Genomic DNA, 26,317 nt, shown 5'->3' with positions numbered 1-26,317 from the left:
CCGGGTCCCTGCTAGCAATGGTGACAGCTCCATGCAGAGACGCAGCTGGGACTTTGGACCAGATGGAATGCTTGCAGTCCTGTCCCATGTAATATTCATGAACTCTTAAGGCTTCTTCCTGCTCTCACAGCTGAGGCTTTCTTTGCAGTCCACATGACCTTCTAAACACTGTGGTGCTGCCTGCCCTGCCTGAGGAGCACATCTGTTCAGTGCACAATTGTTAGATTTCAGAAATGATGGAGTTAGACTAACTGGTTATGAGTGAAATTTTGCTAATTCCATGCAAAATAATCAAATTGTAGCTAATGCACCCAAGAGACTGGTTTGTTGGCCTCCAAAGTGCCTATTAGTGACAATTTGTGATGCTAAAGTCACATAAAATGTGGGACACGAATGCAAGCACAAGACATATTGTAGACTCTTTCCAGTGACACATAGCATTTAACCTTGAACTGCTCACGGGGAACCTTCCTATATACACAGTGACACATTTATAGATATGAAATAATTAAACAGCAGTAAGCAGTGGGTGCCTGCCTCCCACATTTGGGTTAACATTTCTACAGCAGTATTGGCCCCATCCACTTTGGAAGGACCTTGTCAGCTGGTCTGTTACTTGAAACAGCTAACTCTAAGCACAGCTTTGTAGTGAGGATTTATATTATATTAGAAGGGAAAATATCACAACAGCCTTTCAAATAAACCCTGGACAGTGGTACTAACTTGAGCAGTAGTGGAAATGTATGATGGCAGCATCCAAGGGAACAGTCAGAATGGGGACCTATGGTGCTAGATTATTTGGTCCTGTAAAAGCTCAGAAAACGGATGCCAGGACATGACCCTTTCCAGCCATGGGGTGCCAGGAGATGTCCCTGGAACAATGCCTCTGGTGCAGCACTTCTACTCAGGCCCTTCCAAAACACTGACTGTCACTTGCCTCTAGCTCAGTTGAACTCATCCTAGATTTGATCAGCTAATTAATGCTGCATGGACAGCCAAGAGCATGCCCAGACTCTCAGACAAAAGCCCCTCTCCAACTACAAATCCACTCAGGAAAGTAGTGTCTTCTGTTGTTCACATAGCTGGTGGTGTTTGTTTGCAGATGAAACCCCTGCCCCTCCTGCCCCTTTGCAGATGGGGTTCCTATGGGAAATGCCTTGTAAGAGAAGCCTGGCTTTCCCTCCTCTGCTCCTGGCTGTTTAGCCTGGCTGTTTTTTTGATTTAAGTGTTCCTGACATTTAACAGACACTGAAGTCACTCAAGCCTCAACTCCAGGAGGAAACAGCATCCTTTGGAACTTAAGTTGTTTTTTTACCTGAAGTTGCATAATGCAAAGCCCGATGTGCACTGGCTTAATTCAGTTTGAGAGCAGTTCATTTCAGTTGTGTTTAAACCTACTGTCAGCTGACTTCAGCAAAACAGATAAAAGCCAAGAGAGTACATGGGGAGGGGTTGTACCAGCTGGACTAAACCAGTTTAAACTCATCTTTCTGATAGCCTTAAAATACTTTCCAGAGGCTCACAAGACACCTTCTCCTGAGCCAGCATGCCTCAGCAAGTAGTCCTGGATTAGCTAAATCTGGCTTGTCAGCCATGTACCCAGACTAGCAAGGGACAGTCCTGATGGTTGACGTAGGCTCCCTGAAAAGGGAGGAGAGGATTCTCCATTCTACACCCACAGTGCAGGTCTTCCCCTCTGCCCTTGATTTGGGACTCCTTGTGTTCAGGCTTGCCCACCTTGCTAATCTTATGAACAGCTGCAGGCCTAAGGGGTGAAATTTGCCTCCATATAGATGAACATCATGAGAACTATGTACTACCAAGCCATTGAGCCAGGGTCCTACATCAAGAGCAGGGCTGGAGGTTATCCGTTTGGACAGAATTGGGGTGAATTTTCTGTGCCAAGACACCATTATGATGTGTGCTTTTGAAAGCCAGATGGATAGATGGAGAAAGATCCCATAGTTAGATTGTACACATTAACTGCATATGTATCTAAGACCTTCCAACCTAGGTAGAGACCTCCAGAAAATGCTGACTAACATTTCTCATCGGAGGCACTTTTGTGTAGGGATTTCTCAGTATCTTAGTTGCCATATCAACCTTTTTGTGGTTCATTGCAGGCTGGAAACAGGACTAGCTGACTTTATTTCTTCTCAATCAATCCATTTCTTGCTCCCTCAATATCTGGAGATCCTTTCTTTGAAGAACATTCTATAAGCTAAGAAAAGAAACCTAATAAATATTTTATAACAATAGACAATCAGGACTGATAGTAGAGATGATACCTTTTATTAGACCAACAAGATTTTTGCAAAAAGAGTTCTTTAATTGCAAACTTTTGTGCACAAACACCCTTCATCAGGCATTGGAGAAAAGATTGTAGAAAGAACTTCTCCTTCTTCTCTAAGGACTGGAAAGATTTTAGAGGGAGGTCCGTTCCACACCTGCAGGTGAAAACTCCTTGTTTAAAGGGGTTTTCCATTGCTGACCTATATTTCTAGACTAGGCTCTAGAATGCTCTTTCTTAAATGCTTTCACAAAGCAGAAAAAACCTGTTGATTGTTTTCATGCATCACATGTAGCTCCATAACCAAAGAAGCCATGGTCTGATGTTGGTAAGTGAAGCAGAATGAGCTCTTTTGAAACCTTTTGGTCTAACAATTGGAAGGAATTGTGCTGAATGGAACCAGTGTTTGGGGAAAAACAGTGCATTGGCCATGTGCAGACACTCCCTGCATGTTGCACATGCCTTTGGATTTGTAGCAAACAGTTTCACTCTCTGTTTGTACTTCCCTGGGGTTTACTGAACTCCTGAAACTGAGGTTATCCAAGATGATCTGCCAACAGGGGGAGACACTGGACCTGTGCCCTTTGGTTATTTGCTCTAGTGCTTTGAAATGGCCTCAGTTTCATTTTTCTTTCTTTAGACATTTGAGCTGTGTCTAGGCTAAAAGACTTAAGGATGTCTGGAGTGTTAGTGGAATGGTGAGATTACAAGTGCCAACAGAGAAAGAATTGAGCCACTGAACAAGGTAGGGATATTTAAAAGCCACCTGTTCTCTATCGGCCCATTTTTTACTTTGGTGATTACTTCCACTTCGGATAAAGGATGTCTTAGTTGATTCTTGTATTAAGAGTGAGAGTTCACCTTACACATCTCCTAACACAGACCATAGGTCTTCTGGTAAAGGCAGGGAAAAATGTAGCTGGCAGTCTTGATACGGACAAGGGGGAAAACAAGGAGAAAAAGTCCTTCTTGTGTCTTTTTTACTTATCATAAAGAAGCAATAGAGGTTCACCTAGAAGGAAGTTTCATATGACTCCCGGTTCCCCTGAAGCAGAGGAAGGGAGCAGAGAGTGTGGGATTTTGGGTTGGAACATACAGAGCAATGGATTGACTCCTTTCGACATGGAAGACCCTGTGGGAGCTAATATGCACCCCAGTGCCCTCTTTCCCAAGAACATGGGCTATAGGACTGTGTGGGACCTCCTGGGTCCAATTCCCTGCCATTGCAGGTACCACATCATATTGTAAACAAATCCAGCTGTCTTAAAATCTGCAATTTCTTTCTCCTCAATATGCCTAATGGGCATATTATTATCCCAAGCTTCAGTCTTCTGATGGTTCAAAACCAGGCTCTTATTTTGCACTTGAAATGGACCTTTAGACAGTTTATATCCATTTGTTCAATGTGCCAAGATTAAATAGCTTAAATAGCTCATTTTCCTTCCTGTCATGTACCTAACATACAACTAAATTATAGGCACAGTGTGGCCGCCTTGCACTGGGGAGAAGAGATCCCCAGCAGTAGCAGCCCTAACTTGTTTGCAGGCACTTGGAGATCCAAAGGGACACTTGGGTATCTCTGCCAGCAGTGCAAGGAGCCCCAGAGGGGCATGTTTCAACAGGGTGAGGGCAAAGTCATGGCTCATCTGTTCCTTGTCAGAGCTGCATTTGGAGAATGCTGGCAACTCTGCTTTGCAGGTGCAGCAAGCACCACTGTCCACTGCAGCATAACTGCCCCTGCAGATTTTTATTGCTGTACTACCCAGCCAAGGACCGTGGCCCCATTGTATCAGGTGCTGTACAAACAGAGAACAAAAAGATGGTTCCTCCTTCCAGAGGTCTGATATTCTAGGACAGAGGTCAGCAGCATACTCTGATTGGGGGCTGAAGTGACCCAGCATGGACCTGAGGTAGTTCCCCACCCCTCTTAGCCAAAGCCCATGCTGACTGCAGCACAGCACAAGGAGAACTTTTCCCTCTGCCAAAGCTCTGGGCACCTGGCTACAATGCAGGATGAGTACAGTCCCCACTACAAATGCTGCCGAAACCACAGCTCTGCAGACTAGCTCCAGCCCATGGCACATAGGTTGCCACCCCGCCCCGCCCAGGCTAGGGCCTGGTCTGTCCTACTCAGGTTCTGTCAGCAAGGCTGTGAATGTGTCCATGCTTGCAGCTTCTCACTGGCAGTGGCACCTCTTCTTCCTACCAACAGAGCAAGGCCAGGCCTGTCTTGCAAACAACAGAAGGCTTCTGTCACTGCAGGGAGCCCTCCAGAAAGCATGTGTAGGTGTGCCTGCACTTTTTGCTGGCAGCTGCAGTCTCAGCGACTCTGACCCAGTATGCGTTGTGATCCTGGCTGACACTGCTGGCTGCTAAAGGCTGCAGGGGCAAGACCATGCTTTGGCCTCTTCCCTGTGGCAGTAGCCATCTGCTGGCAGTGGGCTTGTCACAGAGCAAACCCTAAGAGCAGAGACAATGGATAAGCGCAGACAAATGTACAGGGGAGCAGACAGGAAACTAGGACGATAGTGGTACATAAGGGCTGGGCTCAGCTGCCCCAGTGCTGGAGCATTGTCAAGTTTTTTGTAGGTGTCACAGCCAAAAGGAACTTTTAAGGTGGGACTGGGAGGAGGGTGGTGAAGCCTTGTGGGTGTGTACAGGAAGCTTGTCCCAAGCCTGAGAGCCAGTTTGGGAGAAAGCACAGAAGTGCTTCGTTGAAGCATAAAACTGGTCCCCAAACCTTGTGTACAAATGCCATCTTTCAATGAGTTAATTCTGCTACTTCTGTACTGTCATTCCATAGTTCCCATACATCCTGCAGTCAGCTGAGCCTGATCTTAGTCACCTAAATTATGTGCAGCTGCCAACTCCTGCATCCTGAGGTCTGGCCCTGGGGATCTTGCTTAGAGAGACTAGGGACACTGAGCCACACTCAGTACTGGAGCAAGCTCTGTTGGAACCAAAGGGGTTGTGCCTGCTTTCAAGGGTGTTAAATTTGGCCCCTGCTATCAGCAGTAGGATCCTGTTTTCTTCCAAGTCTTATGTTTTGTCTCCTGTGCAGGATGCCCAGAAGCATTTGCTAAGTGGGTTTTTAAACCACCACAGAACCATGAAGGTAAGTGAACCATGGCTCCCCTTGGTTTGCAGCGTCGATGCTATTAGCTGGAGCATGAAATGTGTTATTTCCGTGTGGGATTCCACTCCCTGGCCTGGGTGGGATGAGTCTCTTCTGCAGGCCTTTTCCCATCAAAGCCTCTTGCACTATTCAGAGCTATCTCCGTTTGTATTAGCATCCCCTTTGTGCACACTTTCCACAGCAATGCCATGCACAGAGCCCATTCTCAATACCCTGTCAGAACCTTTGACACTCAGGAGCTACATTAACTGTGCAAACCTTTGGAGTAAAGTACATTTTTAGAATAACAGAAGCCCATGTACTGCCTCTTTGTGGCAGGCTATAAAAATACATTGCCCTTTTCTGTTGGTTTTTGTGTGTCAGGTCACACGTGCCCTGTAGCACCCATTGCTAAAAATCATTAGTAATTTAAATTTTTGGGAGGAAAGAAAGTTGTTACCTCATGTACTAGTGTTAATGCACTTTTCTCCTTCCTCCTTGTGGGCTTGTGCCATTTCCTGAAATGGGTCAAACATATTTGAGCCAGTTAGAAGTAGATTAATTCTTCCCCCTTCATTAGTACAGCACAGCCATGAACACCCACCTGCTCTGATGCTGGCATATTCTGAAAGTCACTAGTGGAGCATAATAGTTGTGAAGTATGTGTGTATATATACACACAGACACACACACACACACGCATGCATGCATACATAGGAATGATCTAAACATGAAGATCCCTTTTTAATGTAAAGACTACAGCATTCTGCAGCTATGCTATGAAATGCCACAGCCAGTGGCTGGGTTCCTTCAGTGCTAAGGGAATGCCTTTTGCATTTACAGCTGATTGAAAATTTTCTGATAGAACACTTTTTCCATTGGAAAATGCTAATTTATTGGAATCAACACATTCCCCAAGAATGTGGTGCTTTCAAATTTGTTCTCATGGAACCTGCCATTTGCACATCCAGTTTCTTGGCAGCCGGCCTGGCAAGCTGATGGGGAACCCAGCCTTCCAGAAGTGGGGTGATTATGTTTAAATGCCACCCACCAGCAGTATTGAATGACAGCTGTGACAGCACAAGGCAGGTTGGGAGGTGGCAGTGTGGGCAAGCAGCCAGTCTCGCTTCAGGAAGCTTGAAACAAAGTCAAAGGCAATTTGGCCTTCTTCGCTGTTGTCTGGCGCTTTATTTAGTCATTTACACAAGCACAAAGTAGGTGAAAAACTGCGTATGTTATCAGCTCTTTGGGTCAGGAAACTCATTTTGTTCTGTGTTTGTATAGTGCCTAATGTATGGGGTTCTGCCTCACTGACCCTAGTCCTCCATCATAATGCCAGTGCTGAATAGTGTATTACATCTGCTTTACATAGGTGCAAACAGCTATGCAAGGTACAGGGCAAAGGCGATTCGGACCTGGTTGTACAGATTGTCCTGTTCTAACCTGTCTCATGGGGGGTGGGGTTTGATATATTACCTTCTTTCATTCAGAACATTGCAGGTCACCTTTAAATTTCTTACAACTCAGAGCACATGCCATCTAGTGCCCAGGAAAGGAATTGCAACTTATTTAAGACACTTTTACCTACAGGAGAGCAGACCGAAGGAAGTAGCTCTGAAGAACTTTCCTTTCTATCCAAGGAGACACATCATACAAACTGCTTGTGAAGTGATGTGCTGAAAACACCTGTGAAATGCCACACAGACTGCATGGGAAATCAACCCTTATTCCAGGTATGTTTGTATGTGTCCAGGTGTGTTTGTAGGGCTGGATGGAAAGGGAAAGAGCATTGGTATAATGTGAGGTTACAGGTACCTTACCAACAGCACACATAGCTGAAGTGACCAGGATAGTACCACAATGCTGGAATTAGGAACAGCTATTTTCAGTGGCAGCTCTTGTCTTTGCTTTTTAGCTCTTAAATTACCAGTCTGAGAATTCCAGCCACAGGTTCCTGTTTTAATAAATGAAATTACCTACCTTGGTTTGATCTTGAATTGTTCTGTCTGGTTAGATTTAATTTCTGCTCCACACTGACCTCCCAGCAGGTCTTCCCATGTGAATGCCTTAGACTGCAAAACTCTTTGTTTTTCAAACAAGAGTACAGGGTTCCCGGCACAGTCCTTATGTTATACTGTTCCCTGCATAGACTGCCCATGCTGAGTTATGTCATTATTTTTCAGCGCTGAGCTCCAGTGGTTGTTGATTGATTTATGTGTTCTCATCCCTGATTCTGCCTTTTTCCTCTTCATCTTTTTCAGAGAAATATCCTTTCCCCTTTACAAGACAACATTTCATTTACAAACTGTAAATTAAAGGAAGTGAATTAGGAGTCGTCATGGTTTTCATGGCATGTGTCAGTGTTTCTGCCACAGTTTTGGGCTGTATTTTTTCCTCAGGTTTAAAGAGAGAAATTTTTGTGGCACTGTTTCAGATCTAGATGAAAAATGCCACTGATCCAGCCCCACCAGTGTGCACTGGGACTTTACATTATTCTTTCCATCTGGCATTACTACTGTGTGCTTATCCATGCTGGGTTTCATCTGCCATCCATCATATAATACCTTTAACAGCTCCTTGCAAAGTTTCCCTTGATCTTCACAAATCTAAGTGCTAATTAATGCTCCCACTTCCAGATCATTAACAAATGTTCACCTCTTCCTGATCCATAGGCCACCTTACTCTGAACTTCTACCTCTGCCAGGTTTTGGATGTTCCTTCCTATACTCTTTTATTTCCTATCTTTTAATCCAGGACTGGTCTTTATCTCATAGCCCATGGTTATTAAGTACCTTTAATAGCCCTCATGGAAGCTGGTTTGCTCCTGTCAGACTGTACTGATAGGTCGAGTGTTGTAATCCTGTTGAATAATTTTTCACCTATTTTTCTCAGTGTTTTTAGCCTAACTGCCTTTAAGCCAGTGTTTTAAGCCTAACTGTAGTCAGTCTCACTGCCCTTATTAACCCTTTATAAAACTACAAAATAGGCTACCTACTAAACTCTAGGTTTAGCGATCCTTCGGTAATTTCCTGTGCTGCTGTTTTCATAGTTCTTCCAGGCAGGCTGTTGGGGTCCTGCTGCTTTCTTGTAGTTGGAATCACTGATCCCAAAAGGAGAAGACCAGATTCAGGAAATCACACCTATTTAGGAAATACTTAAGTATGTGCTCAAGTTTCACTGATTTAGGGAAGCACCATTGGTTTCACTGAGACTTAAACCCATTCTTGAAAGTGAAAATGTGGTTACAGGCTTCCTGGAATCAGGGCCTTGTTTTACTGTGAGTGAGGTCTTATTGATGTACAATGAGCTATTCAGAGCGGCAAGTGCCATGCCCTTTAGCAAATGCTTAGAGGAATGGGTCCTGGTTTCTCAAGGTGTTTCATCACCTCTTTGCTGATCTCTCTATCTCTGATGAAGCCCTACCCTTTTTGTCTGAAAGTATAACCTCAGGATATATGCATTTCTGTGCTCCAGTCTAATACAAAGAACTACGTTAGTTCATCTGCAATTGCTGAGACCTCTTTGATGGTTCCCTTAACACCTGCATGGTACCATGATACAGGCGTCTTACTCCCTTTATGTCATCCTCTTGATATTTCATAGTTTTCATAGATTTCATAAACATTAGGGCTGGAAGGGACCTCGGAAGATCATTGAGTCCAGCCCCCTGCCCAAAGGGCAGGAAGTCAGCTAGGGTCGAAGTATCCCAGCAAGATAGACATCCAAATGTTTCTTAAATGAGTCCAGAGTAGGTGCTTGCACCATCTCTGGAGGGAGTCTATTCCAGGCCTTGGGGGCTTGGAGAATAAAGAAGTTTTTCCTTATGTCTAGCCTAACACGGTCTTGGAAGAGTTTGTAACCATTTGACCTTGTCATCCCTTGAGGTGCTCAAGTAAACAGATATTTCCCCAGATCCTGATGTAGACCCCTTATATAGGTAGCCACCAGGTCACCCCCTTCGTTCTCCATGATCCCTCTTAGATCTCATAATCACCCCGTTCAAAAGATGCTTTAACTTGTCCAAGCCTCCAGAAGGTCTAAAGTAGTGAGGAACCATATGGCAGCAGTAGAGGTCTTCCTCTCCAGCACCCAGTTATCTCTTTTATGGCACACTTCATGAGGAGAGCTCCAAGAGCTTCATATATCTCCATGATACACATGTGGGCAAAATGACTTGTCCCAGGTCCCTCAGGGGCAGAGACAGGAAGAGATACCCCCACACTCAGCTCAGGCCTGTAGTTTCTAGTCTACAGCCAAAATAGAAAACCAGTAGCATTGTCTAGCTGTAAATGAGGGCAGCATTTGGCAGGGAGAGACCATTTCCAGTGTTGACAAGGTGTTTTGCTTTGGATACTGCCGTGGGTGTGATGGAATGAGAGATGGTACTTGAGCTGAAGGCAGGGTTAGCTGCTAAATTCAAATCCAGTTCAACTTTTTTCCTCTTGAAGGTACAAGGAAGCACTTGTAGTTCTTTGTAGCCAGACACATTCTACCCAGGGCATCCACCATGAATGATGGCATCCTCGCAGCCTTAATTATAATGTGCTTCTCTCTCACTGTAATTAGTAGTTGGGAAATTACAGGTGTGATGTTAATAAGCTAAGAGTAACATAATTTACCTTTACGTAACAGATTTTCCATAAAAGAAAACTATAATTAATGAGCCTAAATATATCAAACAGAGAAACTGTGCATGAGGGTGTGGTGTGTAGCCACGTGCTCTATGTGTGCACTATATTATGTGTGTTATGGTTGTACACGTTGGGCCTAGCACTGAGGTCTTAGCTCAGTCTCAGGCTGAGGTATCAGGCTGTCACATATTCTGCAGTGGTTCTCTCTTGAAATGCTGACCTTTATACAGTCACTCTAGTGCTCCTGAAGGACAGTCCCAGGCCTGGCTGCTGTATACGAGTGAATGCCATGACTCCTTCAGGCCTTTGGGTCAGAGACTGCTACCTGTCTCCACAGCCACAGCAGCAAGCCCAAATTAACTCAGCTGCTTAGGGCGAATTTTGAGAAAAAACACAAATTAAAGTGTGGAGGGAGGCAGCTTTGGCAGCCCAAGCCAGCCTCCCTTGGGTCAGAACGTGGGGTTGCCAACCCTCCCAGACTGGCTGGGAGTCTACCAGAATGGGCATCGATCTCCCGGTGACTCAGAAAAAAATCCGGGAAATTGATATTGTGAATGGGTTGAACAGTACAATTAATGACATTACGTCATGTTGGGAAAAAAATCTCCCAGAACAGCTTCAGTCAGAGTTGGCAACCCTATCAGAATGACCAAGCCAAATATAAGACAGACTTTGTATCAGTGAGAGCAACAGGCCTTGCTGGCCATGTTCTTTTGGAATCCATGTGGTCTCTCTCTGTCCATCCTTATGCTTTGTTCTCTGCCTGTCCTGGTCTTTCTGTTTGTCTCTCCCTTGATGCCCTTGAAAAAAACACTGTCTGCCATCTGTTGTCTCTTTGTTTCCCCTCTCCTGGGTCTCAGTCATTAAAAGTTAATCCCGAGTCCCTGGGGATGCCATTGTCTCTGTCTGAGTTTTCTTCCCTTAGCGGAATGGCCTCATTCAGTTCTTGATGGCCCATTTCACACTAGCTAGCTGTGTGCAGGTATCTATCACAGCTCACTCTCCTCTAGTTGAAGGATGGAAGTTAATTTGATTTACCCCCACAGAGTATAACAGCACACACAGGAAGTGGAGAGACTGAGGCACATATGGTGACTTTTTAAAAATGTTACACAATGTTCCCATATTCTCCACAGGCATGTTAGAAGCCCATACCATAGGACACACTAGTGTGGGGGTTCTCAACCTTTTAAGACTCAAGACCTCCCTCAGTAGATTCAAGGCCCCCCTTGCAAAATGTCAGTACTTGTCTACAAGTGGTTGTTTCAGTTGTTTCTTGACTATAGAAAATTAATAGAGCAATTCTTCTGTTGCAAGGAACTTAGAAAGACCATGGCAGATCAGAACGGTTTTGACACTATGAATTCCTGTTTGAAATCTCTGAGTTTACCTTGTGAATCATGTGTGCACAATTAATAGTGTGAATACTAAAATGATCTCACGGCACCCCAGGGTGCCATGACACACTAGTTGAGAATCATTGTAAGTAGCCTCAAATGCCCCTGTAGTGGGACCACAGGCTGTGGGAGCGCTTCCTGACCAGCATGTTTTCCTTCTCTACCAGAGCCCAGAGGAAGTCACTCTTGTGGAGGGGCCCCTGAGACAAGCCCTGTCCTATACCTCATCCCACCAAGCCCCACTGACTACACACAAATGCTTCCCTGCCCTCTCCCCCACCCCATAGAGATTGCTCCCCTGGGGAGAGACCTGGTGGCACTCACTGTCTGGGTCTTGGCTGTTGCAGAACTGAGGGAGCTGCCATGAGTGGCAAGCGAGTGTGGAGGCCTCCGTGAGTCTCAGCCCCATCCTCTGAGGATTGATGCACTTCTTGGGAGTGTGCACGGTCTGGTCACTAAGCCCTTTGCCCATTCTGCATTTCCACCTCAAGAGGCTGAGGCCAGAAGAATCCTTCACAGATGCCAATGTTTGCCCAGGGCCCAAGGAGAGCAAGGCAATGTTAGCACCGGCATTTGTGTACTGTTTCACACTGCTTGGGAATACCAGGAGGAGTATCAGCAAAAGTTGCCAACTGACAGTGCAGGGCTGAAGACAGGTTGTACTCTAGCATTTCCATTCCTCCTCTAGGTCTGCAGTGCAGGTGGGACTAGCATGCTCTCTGCCAGCTAATCGCAGCCCTGGTGAACAAGTTGCTGAAAAGTCCTCCCCAGAGATCAAATTACTGTTGGTAAAGAGATCTGCACTCCCCCACTGACAACAGAAACAACAACAATAAGCATGGATAACAAGATGGGGCTGTTGCACTGTGCAGACAGGCCTGCCAGGTGGACTGTAGTGTATAGCACCACAGTGGCCCTCTCATCTGGGCTGCAGTTCTTTGGCCCAGCTGTGGCTGTTGCAGGTGAACCTGGCACCATCACTTGCTTTAGAGGCAGCCAGGGTGTTACCATTTCTGTTTTGTGCTGTACGAGGGATTCTCACATGCCTGATGAAACAAAAGGCAAAGTCCAGAAAGCAATAGGATCATGTGTAGGGCTTACATTCATCAGCCCTTACTGTATCCAGGGCTGGATTAAGGGCATCAAATACCATGAGTCCTCTTTTGTCGCTTATTCCATAAGACCCTATACGACGAGAGCTTTCTGTCTGTCTGTCTGCATACTTGCGGTGCTAGATACGGGTATTCTCTAGCAAAATCATCATTTCAGCTTACAAGGTTACAAGCTTACTGCCTTTACTCACTATGTAAAGTACATTGTAATGCTATGGTGTTCTGTACAGTTGCTAAATGAATGAGAATAAAGACAGATGGGTAAAGAGAGTGGGTAGAGTACAGACAGATGAACTGCAGTGTGTCTTCTCCTGTTTTGAGAGCTGGCATATGTGTTACTCTGGTCTGTGTGTCAGTCCTTTCACAGAGTGCTGACACCAGCTGACATGCTCCTATATGCATTAACCCTTTCACCTTCTACATTCTTTTGTCATGTTCTCCCTAAGGGAGCCAGCTGTAGGCCTCACTGGAATATTGATAAATATATCCTGCTCACACAAAGGCTTTGCTAAAGCATTGGCCAGAGTAGGCCTGAGCGATGCATGAACTCTTTACATAAGCAAAAAAGTGGCATGTGGGCCTGATGGACATGCCTGTGAAAAGATAAGGAGGAAGTTGGCTGTACAAGAAGTAGGATACTCCAATACCACTTTGATCAGACTAGAACAGAAACACCCAGGTCAGGATATGAAATAAGCCCATGGTACAGGATGGTTTGAGATATTCAGGATATGGAAGGAATGCAATATGTAATTTGTTTCTCTCATTTTATAAAAAGAGAATTGGGAAGTATGGAAACTTTGTAGCAGCTTAAGAAAGCCTGCATAGTGTTGTGCCAATTACCTTGTTACTGGTACAAATGCCTTAACTTCTGGTCTGATGTTAAGCCAAAATGTGTTAAAGCTGTGCTTGTAGGCAATACATCTCTCCAAATCTTTGCCACAAACCAAACCTGTGGTCATTCTTTAAGACAAATCTGGTGTTGGGATCACCTGGCTGCAACTTTTGCTGGCGCTAAAGTTCCTGAGACTTGGACACTAACAACACATCAATAACACCTAATGAGGACAACAGCGACTGATAACACCGGATGACACTGGCTGACCACAGACTCCAAGTTTGAGTGGTTTGTGCAGTTAGATTGATGTTTCACCTCCTAGGTCCAAGATTTCTACACTCTGGTTCTACATTTCTTTTCAAAGATCTGGGTGGGCTATAGCTCTAGAAAAATGCTTATATAACTTCAGGAGGGGATGACAAGCTGTAACCTATTATCCTCTGTGCCTACAAATATCAGGGTTACTATCCCAGGAAGAAACTAAATCATACAATGATTAAATCTGTACCAGAGTCCCACAGGAATTGAGTGGAGTTAAGTGTATGGAGTTAAGTGTATGCTGGATGTTAAGTGCCTATTTAAGTGTTTTGCTGAATCATGACACTGGTACTGATTCTGCCCCTGTTACAAGGTACAACTCATCCTGTGCATAGTTTGAGGGCACTGGCAAGCAAACATTGTCTTTGCCAAGTGCTTATCTATACTGTTGGCAGACAACAGCATCTATACTGTATCTATACTGTATCTGTACTGTTTACACTCTTCCTTGGGTTAACAGCTTCTGATTGTGAATAAGAATAATTTGTGATTCTAATATTTACATCTTGCAAGTACTGTGATATGTACAATATTGTTAAAAGAATATTAGTATTTGTCTTAGTAGCAAGAGTGGGTGACATTTTTGTGAAAAGCAATCATATTTACTGCAAATAGCTCTCATCACAGAGAATCAGAGGAGGGCAGTAGTGCCTAGAAGCCATTCTAATAATGGCTAGTAGTCATACTAAGGCCCCCTTATAACACTCTGGAAATTAAATCTAGAATTAATATGTGGGGTGGTGCAAATGTAATGCTGTGTAAATTACATTGACAACCACTCTTAGATCCCCTGTTATATAGCCTCAGCAGCATAAATGGACCTTGGCCCAGCAGCTTCACATAAGGTAGGCAGGGCTAAAGCAAAGACAGGTGTTTTCCCAACATGGTGTTTAATGTCAGACCACAGAGTAGACTGGTCCCTTGGGAACTACTGTAGAAGTGGTTTGTGTAGCATTTCCTCCTTCCCCACTTGGCACATCATCTAAAGCTGTTTAATTAATTCAGGTAAAACTCTACCCATGTGGCATGGCAACACAGCCATTCTCAACAGGCTTCTGCTCAGACTGTACCCCCATGTATATGACCTTAAGCAGGTGGTGGAACAAATGCATAAAGTGGATACAAATGTTTTCAGTTCGTGTCACTCAACCTTGACCTGAACACAGGGGTCCATCGTCCTGTGAGGGAGAAAGGGTCCTGGACACATTGCCTGTGCCCAGTCAGACTTTAGCTCAGCTTCTGAGATTGACAGCTGCAGGGGCGTAGGTTGATATGTGCAGCTACTTAGCATGGACTTTGGTTACCCCTGGTAATAGCTCCTATCTTGTCGTTCAAATCCCTTTTTGTCTTGGTTAGACTTTAACAGGAATCAGTCACAAAACAACTCTCTCTGGCAATCTTAAAGTTTTATATTAAGAGAAAAATACTTTGAACCTCCTTCTAGCACTTTTTCTACATTCCAATCTGTAATTTTTCACAAGTCTGAGTTGCCTTTATGTTTTATTCATTTCCTGTTTACACTGGAGGAGAAACCAAAGCCAGAAGAACCAGGAAAAACAACAGCCCACACAGAATTGGCATTGTGCAGTTAAATCAGAGCCATCATTTGCAGTAGCTGTTCCAACTTTGTCTGGTTATAATGACTACTCTAGCTAAAAGACAAGATAAGTTTTGCCTAGGAATTTGTGCACAGGAGTTGAAAGAAACCTTTGAGATCAAATTCTAGCTCTGATACTGACTTGCTCTATCGCCTTAGTCAAGACACTTTAAAGCGTTTTGCCTCAGTTTTCCTGTCTTTAAAATGGGGATAACACTTTCCTCATGCACCATTGAAAGGTCTAACTGACCCTGTCTATGAAGGCTTTGAAGTTAAAAAGTGCAGTGTCAAAGCTGAAAATAGCTACCATTATCAAAGCAATATTGAAATGTGTAGCAGCTCATGCTTTTATTTGTAGAAGGCCCCCATTTAGCCCCCCACCCCAATGATTTGATCAAGATGGAAGTTGTATTGTTCTGTAATCACTCAGAACAAGTAGCCTGAGAGAGGTCTGCTTCATTCAGTGTCTGAGTTCTAACTGATCAGCACTGACTCTCTGCGCAGCATAAGAACAGGTTTCATGGGCTATTATGAGACACAAGTGCCCCTGAATCTTCCTTCTCAAGCCAAACAACACTTAACAATTGGCATTAGTGTAATACAGAATTTCAAATGTATGTAAGTAACAAACTAACTAACAATGTTTGACCAGTCCCTGAGACACTCTGTGCTGTCATGTGGACGTGCATTTCTCTCTTGAGAAACCAACACCACTACCATCAAGGTGGTACATCCATTATTTCCAGTTGTGTCACCTCCTGGGTCTCAGCTTTTTAACCCTGCAGTGGTTGTTGCTTCTTTTTGACCATCTCAGGCAAGATAGACAATTTAGTGCCCCTTATCTCCTCCCCTTCAGGACTGCAGAGCTCTCATGGCTTCCTTGGCAGTACATATCCATCTGCAGTGATGTCCTTCTAGGGCTGTGGGGTTACCTTTTGTGATACCACAGCTATTTCCTACCATTTTTCCCCACTGAGGAGATATGCAGTGTCTTTTTCTCAAATTATGACAGATTCCATGTTCCTGAATTGTATTGAACTTTTAGTTTTGCTTTATTCCTCTCTCTATATACCTGCAAGTCCTAGTGACTCTTACATCAGCTTCTAATAGCTCAGGCATTCTTGTTTTCAGGTTGCTGTTATGCAGAATGTCAGCCAGCAGTAACCCAGACTTCATTGATAGCATTTTGGAATTTAACAGGAATAATACATACAGATCAGAGTTTGACTCTGCATTATTTTTTAGTAGATGCTTTACTATTTGGATGTTGAGAGAGGAACCCATACTTCCCTGCAAATTGCTTATGCTCGTGCCCCTTACACGATGGTACACTGTCAGGTGTATTATGTCTAGCAAAAATGGATGTGATATGTAGGGTCACTAGTTTAGCTGTAGTATTCTGGCAGGATGGTCTCAGGAAAGTGAAAATAATGGCACATAAGTTTTCCAGATGACATAAGCAAATGTATGCCTGCTTTGCTCCAAGGCCCCAAAGTTTCCACTGCTACCAACAAGGCTTCTTTGCTGGATTTAGCCACTCTTTTTGACATATGTGGCAAGCTTCAATAGCTTCCTCCATGTCACTATCCATTTGAATCAACGTAAAACGTCTCTGGTGCTTGTTTTCAATTACTCAATCCCTAAATTACCTTGGTGTGTCCTTTTTAACATATTCTCTATAACACCAAAGGTATCAGCATCCTGAAGCCTTTAAACAAAACATTAGCTTGTTTTGAGAACTCCCTTAAATTGATACAGAGCTAGGGATAAGGCTGTCTCTATCACCTTGTGCTGAGAGCCTGAACTTCTTTCTTCAAGGTCTCATCCTCAGAAGTAGTTATGGCAGTCAATCCACATTCCATCTGAGACTAGAGAGTTTTTTATCAGATTGACATGTACATAAATTAGTTCTGCACTTTGCATCATTGAAATTTTCATCGACGTTAGGGCTGGAAGGGACCTTGGAAGATCATCAATTCCAGCCTCCTTCCCCAGGGGCAGGAAGTCAACTGGGGTCTCAGGACACCAGCAAGATAAATGTCCAATTGATTCTTAAAGGAATCCAGAGTAGGTGCTTGCACCACCTCTGGCAGCAGTCTGTTCCAGGTCTTGGGGGCTTGGACTGTAAATAACTTCTTCCTTATGTCCAGCCTGAAACAGTCTTGGAGAAGTTTGTGACAGTTTGACCTTGTCATCCCATGGGGAGCTCTGGTAAACAGATGTTCCTCCAGATCCTGATGTACTCCCCGTATATACTTATAGGCAGCCACCAGGTCCTCCCAAGAGCCTGCGCTTTTCCAGGCTGAAGAGTCCTGTAGCTCTCAGCCTCTCATCATAAGGCCTGTTTTCCTGTCCTCTGATCATGCGCGTGGCTCTCCTCTGGACTCTCTCAAGCTTCTCCACATCCTTTTTAAATTGTATCCAGAATTGGATACAGTACTCCAGCTGTGGCCTCACCAAGGCCAAGTACAGTGGAAGGACATCCTGGCATTTGCTAGAGAAGCATCTATGGATGCAAGCCAGAGTTTTGCTCACTTTGCCGGCTGCAACATCACATTGGTGGCTTATATTCATCTTATGATCAATCATGACCCACCAGTCCCTTTCGGCCATGGTGCTAGCAAGTGTAGCACTGCCGAGCCTATCAGCAGGCTGCGGATTTTTCTTCCCAAGGTAGAGTACCTTGCATTTTTTTTGGACTTGAAGGCCATCAGGTTTTCATCTGCCCATTTTCCAAGCCTGTTAAGGTCAGCCTGGATCACCATCCTGTCCTTGGGTGTGGACACTTTATTCCAAAGTTCGGTGTCATCAGTGAACTTGGCCAGTCCACTCCTGACACCAGTGTCCACATCATTAATAAAGATGTTAAGGAGTATAGGCCCAAGGACAGAGCGTCGGGGGACCCCACTGGTTACCGTGCACCACAGCTACCACTCTCTGGGTCCAACCTCAAAGCCAATTCACCAGCCAGCAGACTGTGATGTAGCCGAGGCTGCAGTTAGCCAGTTTTTCTATAAGACTGTTATGGGATACCAGATTGAAAGATATTCTGAAGTCGAGATATATGATGTCAATCTCTTCTCCCTTGTCCAGGTGATATGTCACCTAGTCATAGAAGGAAGTGAGATTGGTCAGGCAAGACCTACCTGTAACAAAGCCATGCTGGCTATCCCTCAAGAAGTTGCCTTCAGCCAGTTTGTAAAGAATGGTCTCTTTGATGATTTTCTCCAAGATCTTCCCAGGGATGGAGGTAAGGCTATGGGGGCTGTAGTTCCCTGGATCTACTTTCCTCCTTTTCTTGAAGATAGGCACCACATTGGCCTTCTTGCAGTCCTCAGGCACTTCACCTGAGCACCACGAGTTCTCGAAGATCCGTGCCAGTGACCAAGATATGATGCTTGCCAGCTCCTTAAGTACCCTGGGGTGTTAGCTGTCTGGGCCAGCTGACTTGAAGGTGTCCAACCTCTCAAGGTGTTCCTTCATATGGTCAACGTTGATGTGGGGTAATAGTTCTCCCTTGCCCTGGCTGTCCCATACTGTATTGGGCAGGGCTGTCCCTTGGGGCTGGTGAAAAACCAATGCAAAATACCTGTTGAGCAGGTTGGCTTTTTCCTGGGTGTCGGTTGTCAGTTGACCTATATGGTTTAGCAGGGGTCCGATGTTGCCCTTGCTTTTCCTCTGGCTCCCCACATATCTAAAAAAGGACTTTTTATTGTCCTTGATACATGTAGCCAGTTGGAGTTCAGTTTCAGCCTTGGCTTTCCTGGTTTGCTCCCTACAGGTCCAGACCAGTGCAGAGTACTCCTCCTTGAGGTGGATCCATCCTTCCATCCTTTATAGGCCTTTCTTTTTAGGTGCAGGAGGTCCACTAGTTCCCTGCTGTGCCCTTTTGCTGCGTTTCCTCCAAGATGAGATAGACACTGCTTGTGCTTCCAGGATCGCTCCCTTAAGAAGCAACCACTGTTCTTGAACTCCCATCTCCCTGGGGTCATGGTCCCTGAGGGCCTGACCGACTAGCCTCTTGAGCTTGTCAAAGTCAGCTTTCCTGAAGTCAAGGACTTCTGCTTTGTGGATTGACTTGCCTGCTTTACAGCAGATGGTGAAGGTGATTGGCTCATGGTCGCTGTCTCCCAGTTTCCTTTCGATCGTTAGTTCACTGATTAAGTCATCCCCTGTTGCCAGTCCTGGTTGAGCAGCGCTTTGCCTCTCATTGGTCCATAGACTTCTTGAGTCAGATAAAGCTCATCTCTACACACATGAGGAAGCTTTGTGACCGTTCGCATGTGGCCGAGTGCTCTTACCACAAGATGTCAGGGCAGTTGAAATCTCCCATGACATCCATGCACCGGGAGTGTGCAGCCTCAGCTAGTTCCCTGGTGAATTCCTGATCAAGCTTTTGGCCAGGTGCTTTAGCAAGCATGTCTTCAGCCACCAAATCCCTTAAGTTGGTAATTGGTTTGCAATTTACACTTGGTAGCTGAAAAGAATAATCTTGGTATTCTTGGTATATTTTGTCCCAGGTCCCTTTGGCAATGACTGTAAGTGGATTGTACTCAGTTTCAGCTAATCCTGGGTTCCCAGAAATAAAGACATATGGAATAGAACCAAAGCCACTTTCTCTATTTGTATGAATCAACTATTCAAATTTTGCTTGCCCTGCTATAAGGTGTCCATTGACAACTTAGACAATGCTTACTGCCATAACATCTCAAAACAGGGTCCTCTTTTCTTAACTTTGTCCATGTTTCCAATGCTTCATTAAGACTTGCATCCTATCTCCAGTAGGCATCTATGCAGTCTCATGTACTCAACTGGCTTGCTTGGGCAGCAAGGTAAGGCATATATTTTTCTACATTTTTAACCATTCCAAAGACACTTTCTGTCTCTTCCCTACTCTTCTGGGGATGGCTCATTGGTGAAGATTTCAACCTAGCTGTAGTATGGCTGTACTTCTTGCTGTTTTAACTTTTCTCCATGGACTCTTATTACCAGAGTATGGAATTTCTATGTTAATTTGTTTAGGTCTGCCCAAATAGCTCTGGCTTCTTCCAGAGCTTCTCAGAGCCTATGTTCATGCTATCCTACTCTTTTATTTGGTGCAAAATGATATTTTAGTAGATGTTAGTACCCTTTAAATAAGTGGTTCTCAACCTCAGTAGATTCAAGGCACCCCTCAGAAAATCTCAGATCTTAGTTTTCACCTTTTTTGACTACAGAAAAATAGAGCAATTCTTCTGTTGCAGAGAACTCAAAAAGACTGCAACAAGTCAGAATGTTTTTAATGCTATAAATTCCTGTTTGAAATCTTTGGGTTTATCTTGTGAATTATGTTTGTACACCTAACAGTGCTAACATTGTGTGGTACCCCACAGCACCTTTGAAAGGATTTTATGATACCCCAGGGTGCCATGGCTCCCTGGTTAAGAGTCAGTGCTCTAGACCATCCATTTTTATATTCTCCTCTGGTGCTGAACACAGCCTTAAATGTAGGGTGTGACAACAATGTCCCCAAAAGGGTATAGAATAGGGGTAGGCAATTATTTTGGGTGGAGGGTCACTTACTGTGTTTTGGCAAGCCATCAAGGGCCACATGACAGGCAGCCAGGGGCAGATAAATATTAATTTTCTAATTTTTTTAGTGGCTCCTGGGGCTGGATAGAATGGCCTGGCAGGCCACATCTGGCCCATGGGCCACATTTTGCCCACCCCGGTATAGAACATGCACAAACGTGGGACTGTTTCCTCTTGACCTGCCAGAACCCTGTTGGCACATTTATACTAGAAGTAAATTTAGCCCAACTACCTTTCATATTTTTTCTTGCTTGTAGGTAATGGAAAATATTTTCTTTTTAAACATAATTATGTAGTTCTGTGAGGCCCATACATAATGGAGAAGTACCATCTATTTTTTTTGCCAGTGACCGCTCTGTTCATTCTTTTAGTTGCTCTGTGACTCAGAGAATTGAACCTGTCTATCTCCCCTTTTAGCTTCTGCCGTTGGGTGAAAGGAACTTTCCTAGGCCCAAGAATTGTGGGATAACTTTTTTTTTTTTTTCAGTTTTATTATTATACTTTGTTGAGACATTCCTTAGTCCAGGGGCTGGCAATTATTTTGGGTGGAGGGCCGCTTACTGAGTTTTGGCAAGCCTTTGAGGGCCGCATGACAGGCAGCCAGGGGCAGATAAATATTAATTTTCTAAATTTTTTAGGGGTCCCTTGGGCCAGGTGGAACGGCCTGGTGGGCTGCATTCAGCCCGCAGGCCACATTTTGCCCACCCCTGCCCTAGTCACTTGAAAATGCCCTCCATCCCTTTTTTCAATTGTTTTGGTCCCCTGCCTTTCCAATGAGTTTACCACTTGATGAGACTTCATATATTTTAACCAGTAATGAGTAATTGCATGTATATCTTTTCCAGTGTGTTGTTTGTCCATTCTAATATCATATTCTTATAACTGGAGCTAAAATCACCACGAAAAACCTTGGTAGTGTTGAGGTGATGTTGTTGCCATGATGGCCTAGACAATCTGCTTTGTCTCAGATGCCATAGGAGGAGTACCATGGTACCTGAAAGCTTGCCTTTTATTAGACCAACTGTATGGTGGTATCATCCACAAGAATTCTTGGCTTTTGCACTATAAACCTTTAGTTTTTAGCCTTACATTCTACAGCCAGCACTAATATCCCTGTTTTTGGAACCACATCAGTATTTACACTTATGTCTAACTTAACATTAACAAATGTGCTGTTTGTTGTCAGGCTGATAGGCCATTCCTCCTATGAAGGATTCCTCTGAGCTAGTGGTAGTGTTGTTAGCTTTTTTGTCTATGACCTGCACACTTTGTTGGTGCTTGCAAATTCTTACAAAGTGATGTTATCTATGACACTTACTGCATCTTTTTGAAATACTAGTCACTCTCTTGATTTATGCTGTTTGCCACAGTGGTAGTGGGTCCTGGGGTGCTTTTTGTCAGCTCTGACATTGAGCTCTTCTTCCATTTCTGCCTTAGGACTCTTCTTGTGCTATCTTGGATTCTCCCATATACAGTGTCAGAGCACACACAGCCTTCCATAAAGTTTGGTCTGGACTGGATAGCTTTCTTTGCTTGGCTATTTCTAATAGTTCTGTTAAGTATTATTTTTGGCTTTTCCACTGGTCTTTCTTTGAGTTTTTCATACAAGATTCTAGTCACAATCTGCTCTCTTATCAGTGACTCAAACCTTCAAAATTGCACGATTGGCACATCAGTCAAAAACTGTTCCTTGTTCTCATTTTTTGTATTTTGTTGAAAACTATACTGTGTAACTGTTTAATTTTCATGGAGTGCAATTTGCTTTGGATGCCTTTATTATAAGTGGTCTCATCTGCTTGAGCTTACTGGAAAATATTAAAAACATCAGATGCTTCAGAACTAGCTGTTGTCAGAAATAAGACTGCCTCCTGTCTGCCTTGCCTTTTGCTTGCAGATATAGTGTTGTGCTGTTCAAACCATCTCCAGTTGGCTTCCAGCATGTCAAAAATGACACAACTTTTGTGGAACTTTTAACTTTTCCATTCTTCCACTTGGCGAATTTTCTGAGTTTGTTTTTTCCTCCGGGTGCCATGTATTGTTCTGAGCCAAAGATTCTGAACAGGCTTAATTCAGGCAAGGTATGATTCCCAGCTGGTCCACATTATATAACATGAGCCTCTGCCTGACACAACTACTGGTTCCACTTGTTCCTTGAGAGCTCCTTAAAAAGTGCATTCTTCATGGTGGTCATAACATAATTAAGAAGCCATCTGCAGTGCACAACAGTAATAATTGTATTGGGCCCACAAATATAGGAAAAGGGATTTGTTTTTTTACTAAAAGTGATTTTTCTGAATGGAAAAGAAGCAAGGAGCAGTGTGGGTTCAATAGAATTAAAGACCGGCTTCCCAATGATTCTTAGAGCTGTGGAAGGCCACATTTTTGTCCCTTTCCCACTCTGAACACTCATGTGCACCAAAGGTAGCAAAACCTGCTGTTTTAATAAGTTCAAAAGCAGACTCATCCCCCCTCAGCTCATGTTTGCAGGGGTGGGAGTTTGGGGCAGATGGTCTAATTCATCGGTTGTTCAGTTTTTAGAGGTAAGAGTGTGAAAGATGGCACAGAACCATGCTTTTAGCATACTGTGGCAATAAATCAACCTTCATATATTAGAAGCACCTAAATGTAAGCAGTAAATTGTCACATGAGCAACACATCATGCTTGTTTAGACCCTTCTGCCGCAGTAGTTCAAAGTGCCTTACTAAAGCCTCACACTCTCTCAGTGAATTAGAAGGCATTTATAGATGGGGTAAGGGTGCCGTGCCCAAGATCAGAGTAAAACAGTGGCAGAGCCAGGAATAAAACTTGGGTCTCCTGACTCTAAGGTCTATGCAAAAGCAACAAAGACATCCTTACCTCCAAGGATGTTTTAACTAGCTGTACTGTAGACACTGTTCAGGCCACATCTATTACAAGTGAGATGTGATATGCACAGGACATAAAACTGGCCCCAAATGGCTTATAATCCATAAGCACAAATATGTACGATATACACAGGGGTCATGTAGGCTTGGCTGCTATCTTCAGATGCCTCATTTTCTAATGGGTTTGTTCAGTATTAATTCTCTTACTGGTTGATACATGCCATATCCCCTGTAGAAGTTTCTTGGGGTGGGGAACAGCAACTTCCAGTGATTGGCTGGGTGGCATTGCTCCCTGGGAGATGCAGCCAGAGTTAGTCCAGGTCAACTGAGTTGTGTACTTTCTGTCTGTGCCTTAGGCGGCTGCCTGGTTCACCCATGCCTGTGTCTGGCCCTGTGCGTTTCCCATCTACGAATGTCACCAGAGGGGTTGGTCAGAGTGGTTCCTTTGTGGAAACAGGGTTCTGACCCTGTCACAGCCCCTCTTGTATCCATACCCATGACCTTTCAAATTAAAGTCTGAGACAAAGTCTAGGGTAAAGGGCTGCAGACACCACAGAGGAAGGGAGTTAGAACTGACTTCCTAGTAAGCTGGGAGCTCTTAGAAAGGTCTGGTTGTCCAGTGTCTTTGGAGAGTACCTCTCCCCTAGCTGAAAAGGGCAGAACAGATCTCCCTTTGGAGCTGCTTGGAGCACTGATTTGGGACAATACATCAATACTTGAGCAGTGCCTCAGGGAGCTAGCACGCTGTCTCTTCCTCCATTTCGTCTTAGGTAGCAAGAGAAGGATAGCTCTCTGACATGTGGGATGCCTTTCTCAGCAAGCACTTCCCCATGGGGTAGCAAGGGTGGGTGGGGTAGGTAAAGCTAACAATTAGCAGAGCATGGCTATTAGGCCTGTGAGAGTCAGCAGCGATCTGATCTGGCTTTGGATCTGGCCACTTCGGATGCCAGGGATGTGATCTGGAGCTCTGGACCGGGTTTCTGCTTCAATCCAGCCAAAGTGGCTCTGAAGCTTCGGTGCTGCATTGGAGATCCAGCCATAGAGTGTAATGAGGAATCAATGAAATAGCTATAACTTTGTTGTTTTTTGTCTAATTTGGATGAAACTTGCAAGGATGGCAGCCCCTGCTGAGAACATGAAGTCTGCCAAGCTTTGAGAAGATCAGTGCAGGGGTTTGGGGGGAATTGTACCCAAATTCTTGAAAGCAAAACTCATGTCACTTCTATATGTTACAACACAGGGAGGTCAAAACTGCAGGGATGGTAGCTCCTGGTGAGGCCAAAAAGCCTGCCAAGTTTCAAGAAGATTGGTGCAGGGGTTTGGGGGGAACTGCACCTCAAGCTGCGGACAAGCAAAACTCTTGACATGGGTGACCCTGTGTGTGTTAAGGCGCAGCGGGGTGAAAGCTGCAGGGATGGTGGCCCCTGCTGAGGCCACAAAGCCTGTCAGCTGTCGAGGAGATCGGTGCAGGAAGGTTCTGGGGCCCTGCACCCCTAGCTGCTGATGGACAAAACTCGTGCCATGGGTGCTTGTGGGACTGACTGTCTCTGTCTCTGGCCAGTTGATTGTCTGTATTGATTATTTTCTCTCCTTAGTCTCTGCTTTTGTAGGTGTTAATTGATGGTAATTAAATGGCTACATTAGCTAGGTCCTGTGTATTGAGCTGGTCCCTGAGTGAATCATGACTGATTGGTAACTGGTAACACAGTAGCTTAGCAGCCAGGCCTGCAGAAGTGTCTCCCAAGACAGATGCAGTCAGTTGCATAAGCACCCATGTCACGAGTTTTGCTTGTCTGCAGCTCGAGGTGCAGTTCCCCCCAAACCCCTGCACCAATCTTCTTGAAACTTGGCAGGCTTAGTGGCCTCACCAAGAGCCACTACCCCTGCAGTGTTCACCCCACTGTGTTGTAACACATACACGGGACACCAGTTTTGCTTTCAAGAATTTGGGGCACAGTTCCCCCCAAACCCCTGTACCGATCTTCTTGAAACATGGCAGGCCTTGTCACCTCACCAGGGGCTACTACACCTGCAATTCCCCCCCCCATGATGTAACATATTGACGTGGCATGATTTTTGCTTTCATGAATTTGGGGTGTAGTTCCCTCCAACCCCCTATACTGATCTTGTTGAAACTTGGCAGGCTATGTGGCCTCAACCAGGGCCACCACTCCTGCAGTTTTCACCCCCCTGTGATACAACACATACACAGGACATCAGCTTTGCTTTCAAGAATATGGGGTGCAATTCCTGCTGAGCACCTACACCGATCTTCTTGAAACTTGGCAGGCTTCATGCTCTCAGCAGAGACTACAATTTCTGCAAATTAATCCAAATCAGACAAAAAGCTACAAAATTATAGATATTTAATTGTTTCCCCATTATACCCTATGACTGGATCTCCAAAGCAGCTCCAAAGCTTTTCCACACCACTTCTGGAAGCCTAAGGAAGCCAGTGCTTTGATCTGGATATGCTGCTTCAGATCCCAATGGATCCAAAGCTTCTTTGGATCCAAAGCTTCTTTGGATCCAAAGCTTCTTTGGATCCAAAGCTTCTTTGGATCCAAAGCTTCTTTGGATCCA

At 44.6% G+C, this 26,317-nt stretch overlaps 1 protein-coding gene across 1 annotated transcript in view; it reads left to right on the top strand.

Annotated features, from left to right (window-relative positions):
- Positions 1–7,031: 7,031 nt before the first annotated feature.
- The window catches only part of GGT1 (gamma-glutamyltransferase 1), a 60,778-nt gene continuing 41,492 nt past the window's right edge, over positions 7,032–26,317 (top strand). Inside the window, exon 1 of the mRNA XM_019539147.1 lies at positions 7,032–7,138. The gene's annotated coding sequence lies outside the window, so the exon portion shown is untranslated. The remainder of the gene's footprint in view (positions 7,139–26,317) is intronic.

This window comes from Crocodylus porosus, unplaced genomic scaffold, assembly GCF_001723895.1.
Source record: "Crocodylus porosus isolate Cpor-Errol unplaced genomic scaffold, CroPor_comp1, whole genome shotgun sequence".
NCBI lineage: Eukaryota > Metazoa > Chordata > Crocodylia > Crocodylidae > Crocodylus > Crocodylus porosus.
Note: the sequence above shows the minus strand (reverse complement) of the source record. Positions and strands in the feature narration are given on the sequence as shown.